The sequence below is a fragment of the Pipistrellus kuhlii genome, unplaced genomic scaffold, assembly GCF_014108245.1.
Source record: "Pipistrellus kuhlii isolate mPipKuh1 unplaced genomic scaffold, mPipKuh1.p scaffold_m20_p_4, whole genome shotgun sequence".
Taxonomy (NCBI): Eukaryota; Metazoa; Chordata; class Mammalia; order Chiroptera; family Vespertilionidae; genus Pipistrellus; species Pipistrellus kuhlii.
The window spans coordinates 36,114,977-36,126,322 of NW_023425540.1; positions in this window are offsets into that span (position 1 = coordinate 36,114,977).

Below are 11,346 nucleotides of genomic sequence, written 5' to 3' on the forward strand. Positions count from 1 at the left end.
GAGGAAGTGTTCTCTGAGAGGGTTGGTCTGGGCCTAGAATGTCTGGTGTGTGGATCCACCTGGAAGGCAGGAGGGCGCTGGCGAACAGAGGACTCCGCAGGGGTCAGTCTCAATGCGCAAGTGGGTTAGAAGAACCTGCAGCACCAGGTGTTCCCCACACCCTGAGGCAGGTACAGGTTGGGGAGGAGAAAGTCTGCAAGGCAGGAACAGGCAGGGCACGTTGCCCAGGGCAGCAGGGCCTGCGGGCTCTGGCTGAACTGGGAGTTTGTGTCCCATGTAAAGAGTCAGCCACTGGCCCCTCCCAGCCTCTTGGTGCTGCATGGGAGCATGGAGGTTCTGGCTGTCTGGGTTTTGAGATTTGTTGTTGTTGTTGTTGTTTTTGTTTGATTTAAGGAGAACAGAACCAATCCGTTTTTTGTTTTGTTTTATTTTGTTTGTTTTACATGTTGACAACTAATTTAATTATTTTAAACACTGTGTAGCTCTACAGAGTACAGGCGAAGTGAAATAGCTATGGGCCCCACTTGGTCAGTAGGGAACACCGAAGAAAGTCCACTCAAGGCCACATCTGCTTTGAGGGGTGCTGAAGCACCACCTTCCCAGCTCTAACACATGGCATACAATTATTTAACCTGCAGGAGGCCCTTCTCAACTCATCAAGCCAGGAGCTGAATGCAATATTGTCAGCCTCTTTATACCTCAGAGCCATATCTTGACGGTGAAAACAGTTCAATCCATTCTTTTTTCTTTTTCCTCTTTTAGCTAAAAATTAAAAACAACAAAACAAACAAAAACAACCACAAACAAACACCTAAAACTGCAGATCTTTCCCCAGGAAGTTTCTCTGGAGAGGCAGCACTTAATTTGAGAGACCTTTGCTTCCAGGTCATTAGTCAGGAATGTTCCAGGTGGATCACCAAGCCAACATGTTTTGAACTTGGACAAAAGCCCTGAATGACCTTGGGCAAGGTACTCAGCCTATCTGATTTCCTAATTCTGCTCGTTAAGGAAACTATTGCTGGGTGGGGGAAGCATAAAACCAAGAGCTCTGATGGTTCATCTTTCAGACCCTTTGGGCCTCAGTGTCCGCCTACAAAAATTTTCCTGGAACTGGTCTAAGGCCCTTGGGGCGAGGGTCTCGACCAGTCCTCTGCTCAGAGCTTGCCCCTCTTTGGAACTCAGGAATGCCCCCTGGCAGAAGTGTGAAATGGGTGATGTTTGAATTCTTTGAGCTTTATCCTACCTCCTGTTACCTGATGCCCTAGCTGGACTCTCCACACCCCAGGGGCTCTTGAATTGATTCAACAGCCTGGTTATTTTACTAAATGACACAGCAAGGCATACGTATACATACACATAAAGGAAACTTTGTGTATATTTGAATGTCACTTGTACCAAAAACTACGTAGTGAATTTGTCCCCCCCCCTCCCCCTTTTTCCCCCCCAAGGTTCAGAAGGTACCGATGCCCCTGCTTTTAGAGATCACATCCAGGGCTTTCGTGCTGAATGCCACCAAGTGTTTAGTGTTTAGAACTATCTCCTCATCCTGACTTGGAAGCAAGTTTATTTATTCAGCATAAAAGGAAGTATTTGAATTCACAGAGTGTGAGTCTCTGCAACTTTCCAAAGCAGCAAGACCGGACAGACAACTTTTAGGACAATAAGACATATTTCTCCGTTCCCAGTGCCACCTTGCTAGTCAAAGGGCCAAAGTTTTGCCACCCTGAAGCTGCCTCTGGGGATATTGATTGTAAGCTGTTTATTAAGAAACAAAAAACAGCAGAAAGAACCTTTGACCCCCTCCCCTTTCCTGCCCAAGAGATTCGGGTAGAAAAACCCCCTTTGGGAAGGCAATCTGAGGCTGTGTCTAAGCCTACTGTGAATTACGTGTGGTAAATAGGAGGGCCTCGGGAAACAGCCTGTCCGTTACATGCCTACCCGCCCCCCCCCACCCCGTGTGCCATTGCTTCGGAGTTGCCCAAGAATGTGCCTGTCATGTGTGTTCCTCTCTTCCTCAACTCCCAGGAAATCATCCAGTCTCATTACTGAAATATTCTCCTTTGTCCCAAAATGCCATATATACTCAATGTGGCCTCAACTGTCTTTGGAGTTTTCATGCTTGTGTGAATTTCCCCATGTACATGTACTGAAAGTTTGAATTTTCTCTAGTTAATCTGTCTCTGTTAATTTGATTATTAGCCCAACTAGAAGAACTTAAAAGAGGGGAGAAAAAGTATTCATTTTAAAAAATCCATATACTATCTTAATTATACAATTGTAGCTATATAGGAGATTAACAGTAAAAAGGACGTAAATTTTAGTGAATATAGATGATATGTATTTAAATGATAAAAATGAGCCCCCCCCCCCCAAAAAAAAAAAAGTCCCTTCTATTGCCTCTTCACTCAGTTTTGAACCACTCTTTGGTGAAACTAAACAGGTAAAGCAATGTTTTTGTGAATTTCACAATATTGCCTCGGTGAACCATCCTACTCTCATGACTTGCCTGGCTTATACAGACCCAGCTGGCATTTTGTACTGACAGATTTGCACACACAAAAAAGAAGTTAGGGCAAGAACAACATGGACCTGGAAGGTACTCTAGGGCATGCCCAGCACATGGTTTATATTCCTTTCTTTCTAACCCTCCTCAGCATTTACATGTGATCCCCCCCATCCCCCAAAGAAGGTGTCAGAGAAATGGCTGAATCTGCAGAAGAACTGAACAGAGGGAAGTCCAGCAAATGCTTTAGTACATGATGCCTGGGAATTAGAATCGCACAACAGGCAGGTGGGAAGGCTGTCTGCAAGCGGAACCCCAGTTCCTCCGGCTCTGGGCAGAGGCTGGAGCAAGCTTCCTGCTCCTCGCCCGCATTCATTTGCTATACTGGGAGCTCCTTTCAGGGCACAGGTTCACCCTGTTTCCGGCTCACCCCTCTCTAAGAAGTGAGTGATTATCTTAAAGCCCCTCCGGGCTTCTCTTCTCCCAAGAAGGATCTCATTGGTCACTTCCCTCTGGATTCTCCTCTAATAGTTAAGGCCTTGCATTATTCACTTAGAAGCTGCTCCTGGAGGGAGGACATGGCAGCGTGAATTCCACTCCAGTTCTCTTCTAAGCCGGCGAATGGAAGCCCGCACCACGCTACCCCAGACAGTGTTTTGTGGATGCTCGAAGCCTCCCTAGATTTTTTTGTTTTTCTATTCTGAAGCATAACCCAGCATTCATCTACCTTTATTTATGCAGCTTGGGATTTTCCTGACCCCTCTTTTTTGTCCTGGTCCCTAGACAGTGGAGCAATTAGAGCAAGCTAATGTAACTTTTACACCTGTTGTTCCTGGAGCTGGAAGCCAGGGGTTTTCTCTAGCTGGATGCATTCTCACCACCTGGGTCAGCTCCCGGAAAAGACAAATCCATACTTTCGTTTTGTTTCATAGGACTGCTTCTAGAAATTGAACTGGTCGACTGGTTGGAGTGAAGGACCTTGGGTTGAAAGCGTGTAAGTGACTTTCCAAGCAACTCCAGTGTCTTCCCTTCTCAGACACGTCACAGTTGCCACTCTCTCCCTCTCTGAACTCCATGCTAATATTATACCTGTATGATCCTGCTGTGCTGCTGCTCTGTTCTTTTCTGGATGGGAGAGACTGCGATGCAGGTACCTGTTCGTTTACATATAGGCCACTTGCCAACGTTGAGCTCCCTGCTGTAACCGGATGCTGCTGGCACATATCTACAAATTAGTGTGGAATATGGAATTTTATAGAGCTTCTCCTTCACAACGGGGCTTGTTAGAATCAAAGACCCAGAGAGAGGCAAGAAAGTGATTTTAGGACCCCAGTTTGAGGCAGGCGAGTGATGGAGGGTGCACCACAAAATTAATTTTGGAGAGAATTGAGATTGAATTTAGTAATTCATTGGTATGACAAATATCCATTGGATATATAAGTGAAGAATAAAATTGGAAAGTGGTTAAACTAGAACAGCAGACAATTAAGAACTTCAAGTCATGGAGAACCAAGAACTCTTTGAGGAAGAAATGAAAATTATCTTGAAATAGAAATTTTATGTTTCAACTCTCCCCCTCCTTTCCCTTCCCTTCCCTCCCCCCCCCCCTTTTTTTTTAATGTTCTAAAATAGGATTCTTTCATCAGAGGCACCAGTGAAGCCTGATAGAGGCACGATAGGAGAAGAGTCAATGCGGTAATGGTGTCCAGGTACAAGGTGACAGAGGAGGAGAGGGAATGTGTGGCCTCTTCCCTTGTGGACCTGCCCACTAGATCCTGGTTGTGTGTTGTTGTTTTGAGGGACTAAGAAACCATATCAAGGGAAGTCAACAGGCGTGTAATTCCAAAATCTCATCTTTGAGGCCAAGTAACTGACCAAGACCCTGCCACAGACCCTGTGTTAGCTGAATTCTATTACAATGTGTATTATCTATTATCACAGAGAAGCACTAACTTAAGTAGCGGAATCCAAAAACATTCTAATAATGCTAAAACAGAATCAAGAAGGAGCAAGTCACTTAAGATTTGAAAGTGTTATTTATAAATTTGTTTAAAAACAAATTAGTGTAGAAATTTATTTGCAAAAATAGTGTAGAAGTAAACTAAAAATGAGCTTAGATCTTCTGGTGCATGGGGGAAGGGGGATATTCTCTTAGGTTTATCCTTGGAATTGCCTGCCATGTAATCTTGAAAAGAAATTAGCTGTGAATGGGCCACATTTTCAAAATTTTGGTCAAATGTTTTATGACTTATTTGAAAAGGACTTCCCACTTAATGGACCAAATCCTTTCTATAACATTTCCAGCTAAATATTTTCTTCCTTTTCAAAAAAACAAAACAAAACAAAACAAAAAAACACCACATACAATTTCAAGGAAGCATTATTTTAAGGCTCACGTTTATACCAGTTAACAAATTTTCTGAGAAAATATAAACTCCAGACATTCAAAAGAGCTTAATGTAACCACATTTTAAAGGACATTTACAGTTAATATTATAGTTTGCAAAAAATAAATTCCTAATTCAGTGCTATTTTGTTTAACTTTACCTCCTGGGATGTTTTCAATTATTTCAAGAGATTGTAGAATCCTCTCTCAAAGTAAAAATCATTTAAATTTATTTAAAAATAATTTAAATACACATTAGTAGACAACATGTAGCACTTGGAATGGGAAGGAGGGCTGAGGGTTTTGTGAACTCTAACAATAAACACTGAGGGTTTAAAATGACTGAACATTACGCAGTGTTTTTCTGGTGACTGTCATGCCTCCCCTCCCCCGCTCGACCTTGTGACTGATCCGCGGAAGGTCCCTGTCTTAAGCTTCAACAACACCATCCTTACTCCGTATGTCTTTGCTCATAGTAGATTCTCACAGAAAGATAGAGCATAATAACTCGGATACTCCAACATGCTTAGAATACAGAAATTTTAGGAAAATGAAAAGAAGCTGCTATGGACTGACTGTGAGACCTACCCCCCTCCGCCAATTTATATTTTGAGCCCAAAATCCCAATGTGATGGAATTTGGAGGCAGGACCTTTGGGAGGAAATTGAGGTCAATTTAGGTTCTGAGAATGGAGCTCTCAAGATGGGACTAATGTGATTATAAAATCCTGGCTGGTGTGGCTCAGTTTATGGAGCTTTGTCCCATGCACCAAGTTGTCCCATGTCCCAGGTTACTGGTTTGAATCCAGGTCAAAGCATATGCCCAAGTTGTGGGCTCGATCCTCAGTAGGGATCGCGCAGGAGGCAGCTGATGGATGTTTGTCTTTCACATGCATGTTTCTCTTCCTCTCTCTCAATAAAAATTCAATAAAAACATATTTAAAAACATGTTTTTAAACTAACAAATAAAAATAAACAGAAGACAGGAGATTCTGTCTTCTGCCCTGTGTGCATGCAGGCAGCAAAGAGAGGCCATGTGAGGGCCTATTGGGATGGCAAACCGGAAGAGGACCTCCTCAGGAACTCCATCAGCTGGAACCAGGATCCTGGACTTCCCAGCCTCCAGAATTGTGAGAAACAAGTGTCTGTTGTTTAAGCTGCTCTGTCTGGTCTGTGATATTTTGTTATAGCAACCAGACTGACTGAGACAGAGGCCCTCACAAACCAGCTGTTTTTACTGACCAGGCTTAGGAATTGTAGAGAACAAACGATCATCTTTATATGTAGTAGGCAGACCCCATTTGTTAATGTCATTACTTGCCCGGACCCAAGTAGATCTCTACTCTGATTGTCGAATCTTTATCGATCACCTACTTATTCTGGGCAGAGGTCAAGTTCCAACTGTATGAAAGCTCTCAATGTTTAAACTCAAAGTTTCTAGGAAGAAAATCCTAGCTTGGAACATCAGCAGGCTTTCAACAGCTGTACCTCCCCACACTGCTGTCTTGGACCCCCTGGGATGCTTCTTTTGCTTACTACTTGGGGAATATACATGAAATCTTGGTACAGTACTCCAAGTGCTAACTTTTTAAAAATAATAGGACAACATAAATATTAAATAAATTAGCATTTGCTAAAGTCTCAAAGGAGGACACCAATAAAGGTATTTGATACAGCATTTCAGAGGAGGAAATAGTCCATTTACCGTATTTTTCGGACCATAAGATGCTCTGGACCATAAGACACACCAGTTTTTAGAGAAGGGAAATGAAGAACAAAAGATTCTGAAACAAATAGTGTCCTAAAATATTTTATGTGCATTAAAACCCAACATCACAGTCATAAACACATGTAATCAACCCTGTAAAGTAAACAGCAGCATTTAGAACCATTTTAGAGCCGGGCAAGCACACAGAGACCACACAGAGCCGGGCAAGTAAAAAAACTTTTTTTTAAAAGTATATGTGTAGGCTATATTTGGACCATAAGATGCAGGGACTTTTCCCCCCCACTTCTGGGGGGAAAAAAGTGCGTCTTATGGTCCGAAAAATACGGTTAATTGCAAAAAAGAAAAACAACACAAAAATAGCCATCCAACAGCTCAGGTAAGAGCTTGAACCAAAGTAGTAGTGGCGATGATGAGAGTGTAAAAATAATATAAATAGAGCCAATCCAAGGGGAATCAGAGCTGCCATCCCAGAGGAACTGCCTTGTACAACTCACTCCTCAAACCTTTGGAATGTGCAAACCGGACAAAATAACTCTAGACTGGGCCTAAAGCAGCATTGTTTGCGAAGCTAGCAAGAAAACAAGCATTATGACTACCTACTGAAAATAAAGACATTCTTTAGCATTAGCATCACTATGTTAGCTTATTTGCACCTACAGAAATTCCTTCCTTAGCTTCATACCCATAGAAATCCCTTCTATTCCCGTCATTGTTCTCCTTCCCTTTCTCATAAATACCTCCAGCCTTCACCTCCTATTCAGAACACTACTTGGGTCTATACCTGAATCAGTGCTTGCCAAACTGCTATTTTTTTTTTTTTTTTTTTAATCTCAAACTCTGGTTGCTTCTCTCTCTGGCCTTTTATTTTTAGGTTAACAAGAGCAAAGAAGAAAGAAGAGACATGAACAAGTGATAGAGAAATTCAAAGACCCACCGAGTCTTAGTGACTGAGTGGACGCTAAGGAATGGTCCTAGAGGAATCCACAAAGGCTGAGGTTTTGAATCTAAGAGCCTGGACTATATGTACCAACAGGGTATGGCAATCAGAGGAAAGAGCCATTGGTAGATGGGGGGGTGGGAGTGGGGTGATGTGGAAGTGGACGAGTCTGACTTTTTACCTATTGAGTGTGAGTTCATAGTATATCAATGAAACCTGCTTTCCATGCTGTGGTGTTCGTTGGTTCACTGTAGCCTTTTACACTTGGGCTGAGCAGATCCAGATGTGAGGTTAACCCTTGACTAACTGAGCACCTGAATTTTAACAGCTGGTTGGCTACAGAAAGGAAAAAAGAAAAAAAGAAAGGAAAAAAAAGGAGATGCTTTAAAATAAAAAATGGGTCCCCATCAAAACGTTTAAGCAGTATGTTGTGAAAGTGAGGCAATTTCTGCTTAGAGAATAGACCCGTCCTGTGGCCATCCTACCTATTCGCTAAGTGAAGAGCTAGGAGAGCTAGGCGTCATTGGCAAATCCCCAAACGGAGAAGCCGTTTACCAGGAAGTGTGTCCTTGCACTTCCTGAGGGAGCAGCCGAGTTTTGGAGCAGAAGCCACAATTCCTTTATCATATAATAAGTACTTAACTAGAAAGATTGCATGTTTGCATATCTAAATTGCTACCCTGTTAATTTCAGTGAGGCTTTGTTTTGAAATAATATAGATTTGCCTTAATCAAGAAAACTAAATGAATCTGAACTAAAAACTGGAAACAAGCAACCTAAGACATTACTTCTTTTTTTTTTTTTTTTTTTTTTTTTTTTTTTTTTTTTTTACTATATTAGCAGGATGTATGTTTCTTTAAAAAAAAAAAATATTTGAGCTCTGGCTAGGTGGCTTAGTTGGTTGGAGAGTTATCCCATGCACCAAAGGCTGTGGGTTCGATTCACAGTCAGGGTACATACCTGGGTTGTGGTTTAGTCCCCAGTTGGGGTGTGTATGGGAAGCAATTGATTAATGTTTCTCTCTCACATCAATGTCCCCCCCCCCCCTCTTTAAAAGTCAATAGAAACATATTCTTGGGTGATTATTAAATATCTATCTATCTATATTTGAAAAGCATTCCAAACACAGAGAAAGTTAGAGAGGATAAAATATCAAATACTTATATATGTACCACCCGATGCAACAAATGCCATCTTTGCTCCAGTTTTTAAAGGGAAACTAAATATTATAGATAGATTTGATGTTCCTTGTCTACCTTCTCAGGGGTTATTGCTATTCTGAAATTGGTATGTTTTTCCTGTGCATGTTTACTCATGCATATGTCCCAATATGTATCCTGTAATATTATTTTACTAGAGGCCCAATGCACGAAATTCATGCAAGAGTAGGCCTTCCTTTCCCCAGCTTCCGGCACCAGCTTCCCTCTGGCACCCGGCACCCAGGCCTCCCTCACAGACCTGCTTCCCTCATAGTCAGGAGGGTCATCCAGAAGGACATCTAGTCTAATTAGCATATTATGCTTTTACTATTATAGATATGTTTGTAATTGTACATAAATGAACATCACATCGTATTTACCATTCTCTATATTATTTATATATTTTACAATGTGCTTACCCATTCTGCCACTAAAGGACATTTAAATTGTTTCCAGTTTTTCCCTGGAATACCTGAACTCTTTCTTAGCCCAAACTCAAGGACCTGCGTCTAACATCTGGTGCCATTCACATTTGTACAAGTTTTCCTCTGTGTGGGTGCTTTCCTAGAGGATCTTAGTAGATGTAGAACTGCTGGGTTTCAGGAAATGTATGTCTATCTTTACCTTAACTAGTCCTCAGAATGATTGCCCACAGTACTCCCCTCCTGACATTGTGTGAGAGCTCCTGACAGTCCTCACTTGTTGAACATTTACATTTTTGTCAACATAGAGGTGTTTTTATTTTTGTTATCCAATAGTGAAGCTTCTTTCAAAATATCCAAGCTTTCCTGGGTCAGTTAAAGGTTGTTTGCTTCTCATTAGCTAAGACAGAATGTTCCAGAAAGGCAATATATGAGTCAGGCAGAGGAAATTAAGATAGGGCTAAGAGCTCCTGCCAAAGACAGATCAATCTGAGATTAAGATAAAGCATACTTGAAGTTGAAATCAATGGGAAAGAATGAATGATTTTAAAAAAATTGATTCAGGCCGAAACCGGTTTGGCTCAGTGGATAGAGCATCGGCCTGGGGACTGAAAGGTCCCGGGTTCGATTCCGGTCAAGGGCATGTGCCTTGGTTGCGGGCATATCCCCTATGGGGGGTGTGCAAGTGGCAGCTGATGGATGTTTCTATCTCTCTATTTCTCTAACTCTCCCTTCCTCTCTGTAAAAAATCAATAAAATATATATTTAAAAAAAATAAAATAAAAATTGATTCAGGTTTATAGGTGTGTGCTAGAGGTCTTTACTGAGCACCTTTCAGATCTTACCACATCAAAACCTGAGACCAACAAGAAACTTCTAGGAATCACCAGTGAGGCTATCATCAGAGCTAGTGCCTGGACACAAACCGGACCTGTCCCTAAAGCTTGGTGATGGCAAATGGATGGTGATCACCTGGGGCATTTGTAGTGGATCCTTTAGCATTCACCTGGGAGAAGAGAATGTACAGTATATTTGACAGGAGGTGAACATATAGAAAATTTTTGTTCACTTTATTAATCTAAAGAATAGGAGATTGGCTTCTGTGCTGGGGGAAAAGTCGGGACTCAGATAAACAACTGTTCCTAGTATAGGATCAAGTATATTTAGTATTTAGTAAATGCATAACTGTAAGAAACTAGTTGAGCAGCTACTACATTCCAGGCATTGAAGCAAGTCTTTTTAAAAAATATATTTTTGATTTTTTTTTTCAGAGAGGAAGGGAGAGGGATAGAGTTAGAAACATCGATGAGAGAGAAACATCAATCAGCTGCCTCCTGCACACCCCCTACTGGAGATGGGCCCTTGACCAGAATGGAACCTGGGACCCTTCAGTCCACAGACCCATGCTCTATCCACTGATAAGGGCTGTGATTCTTTTTTTTTTTTTTTTTTTTTTTACCTCACCAGGTAATTTTTTTTAAAATTGGTTTTAGAGAGAAAGGGAGAGAGAAAAACATAGATGTGTGAGAGAAATACTGATTGGTTGCCTCCCATATGTGTTCCAACTGGGGATTGAACCCACAACCTAGGTATATGCCCTTCCTAGGGACTGAACCCACAACCTTGGTGTATGGGACGATGCTCCAGCCAACTGAGTTACTGGGCCAGGGCCTGATTTTCTTTTTCTTTTTTTTAATTTATGTTGGACTGTAACAATTTCCTTTTTAAATATAGACGTCTCCTTTGCAATAAAGTGCAGTTCTGCTCCTGCTCAGTGTTTCTCTGGTCTGGGACAGGGAGAGAAAATCTTGACAACCCAAGGCTCCCAGGACTTTGGAAAACCCCTGATTCATTTCTTTCCTGTCGTTTCTTCATGCCTCACGTCTGATCATGCTCTGAGAGCACATTGGTCACTCTTCTGGTAAATATGTTAAAATGATCAATAACATGCTATTATTGGAAAGTCACCAAGTCATTCCAAAAGTAAATGGAATGTTAAAGTTGCATGCCAAGATTTTTACTCAAGCATACCTTTTTAATCCGGTTTGAACCTCTTGATATAAATAATCTGTTATTGTTATAAAAACAAAGCTGCATTTTTTCAAACACCTTCATGCTTATGTCAACTTATCAAAAGGAGAGAGACGGGCTTCAGAAAACAATCATTTTTT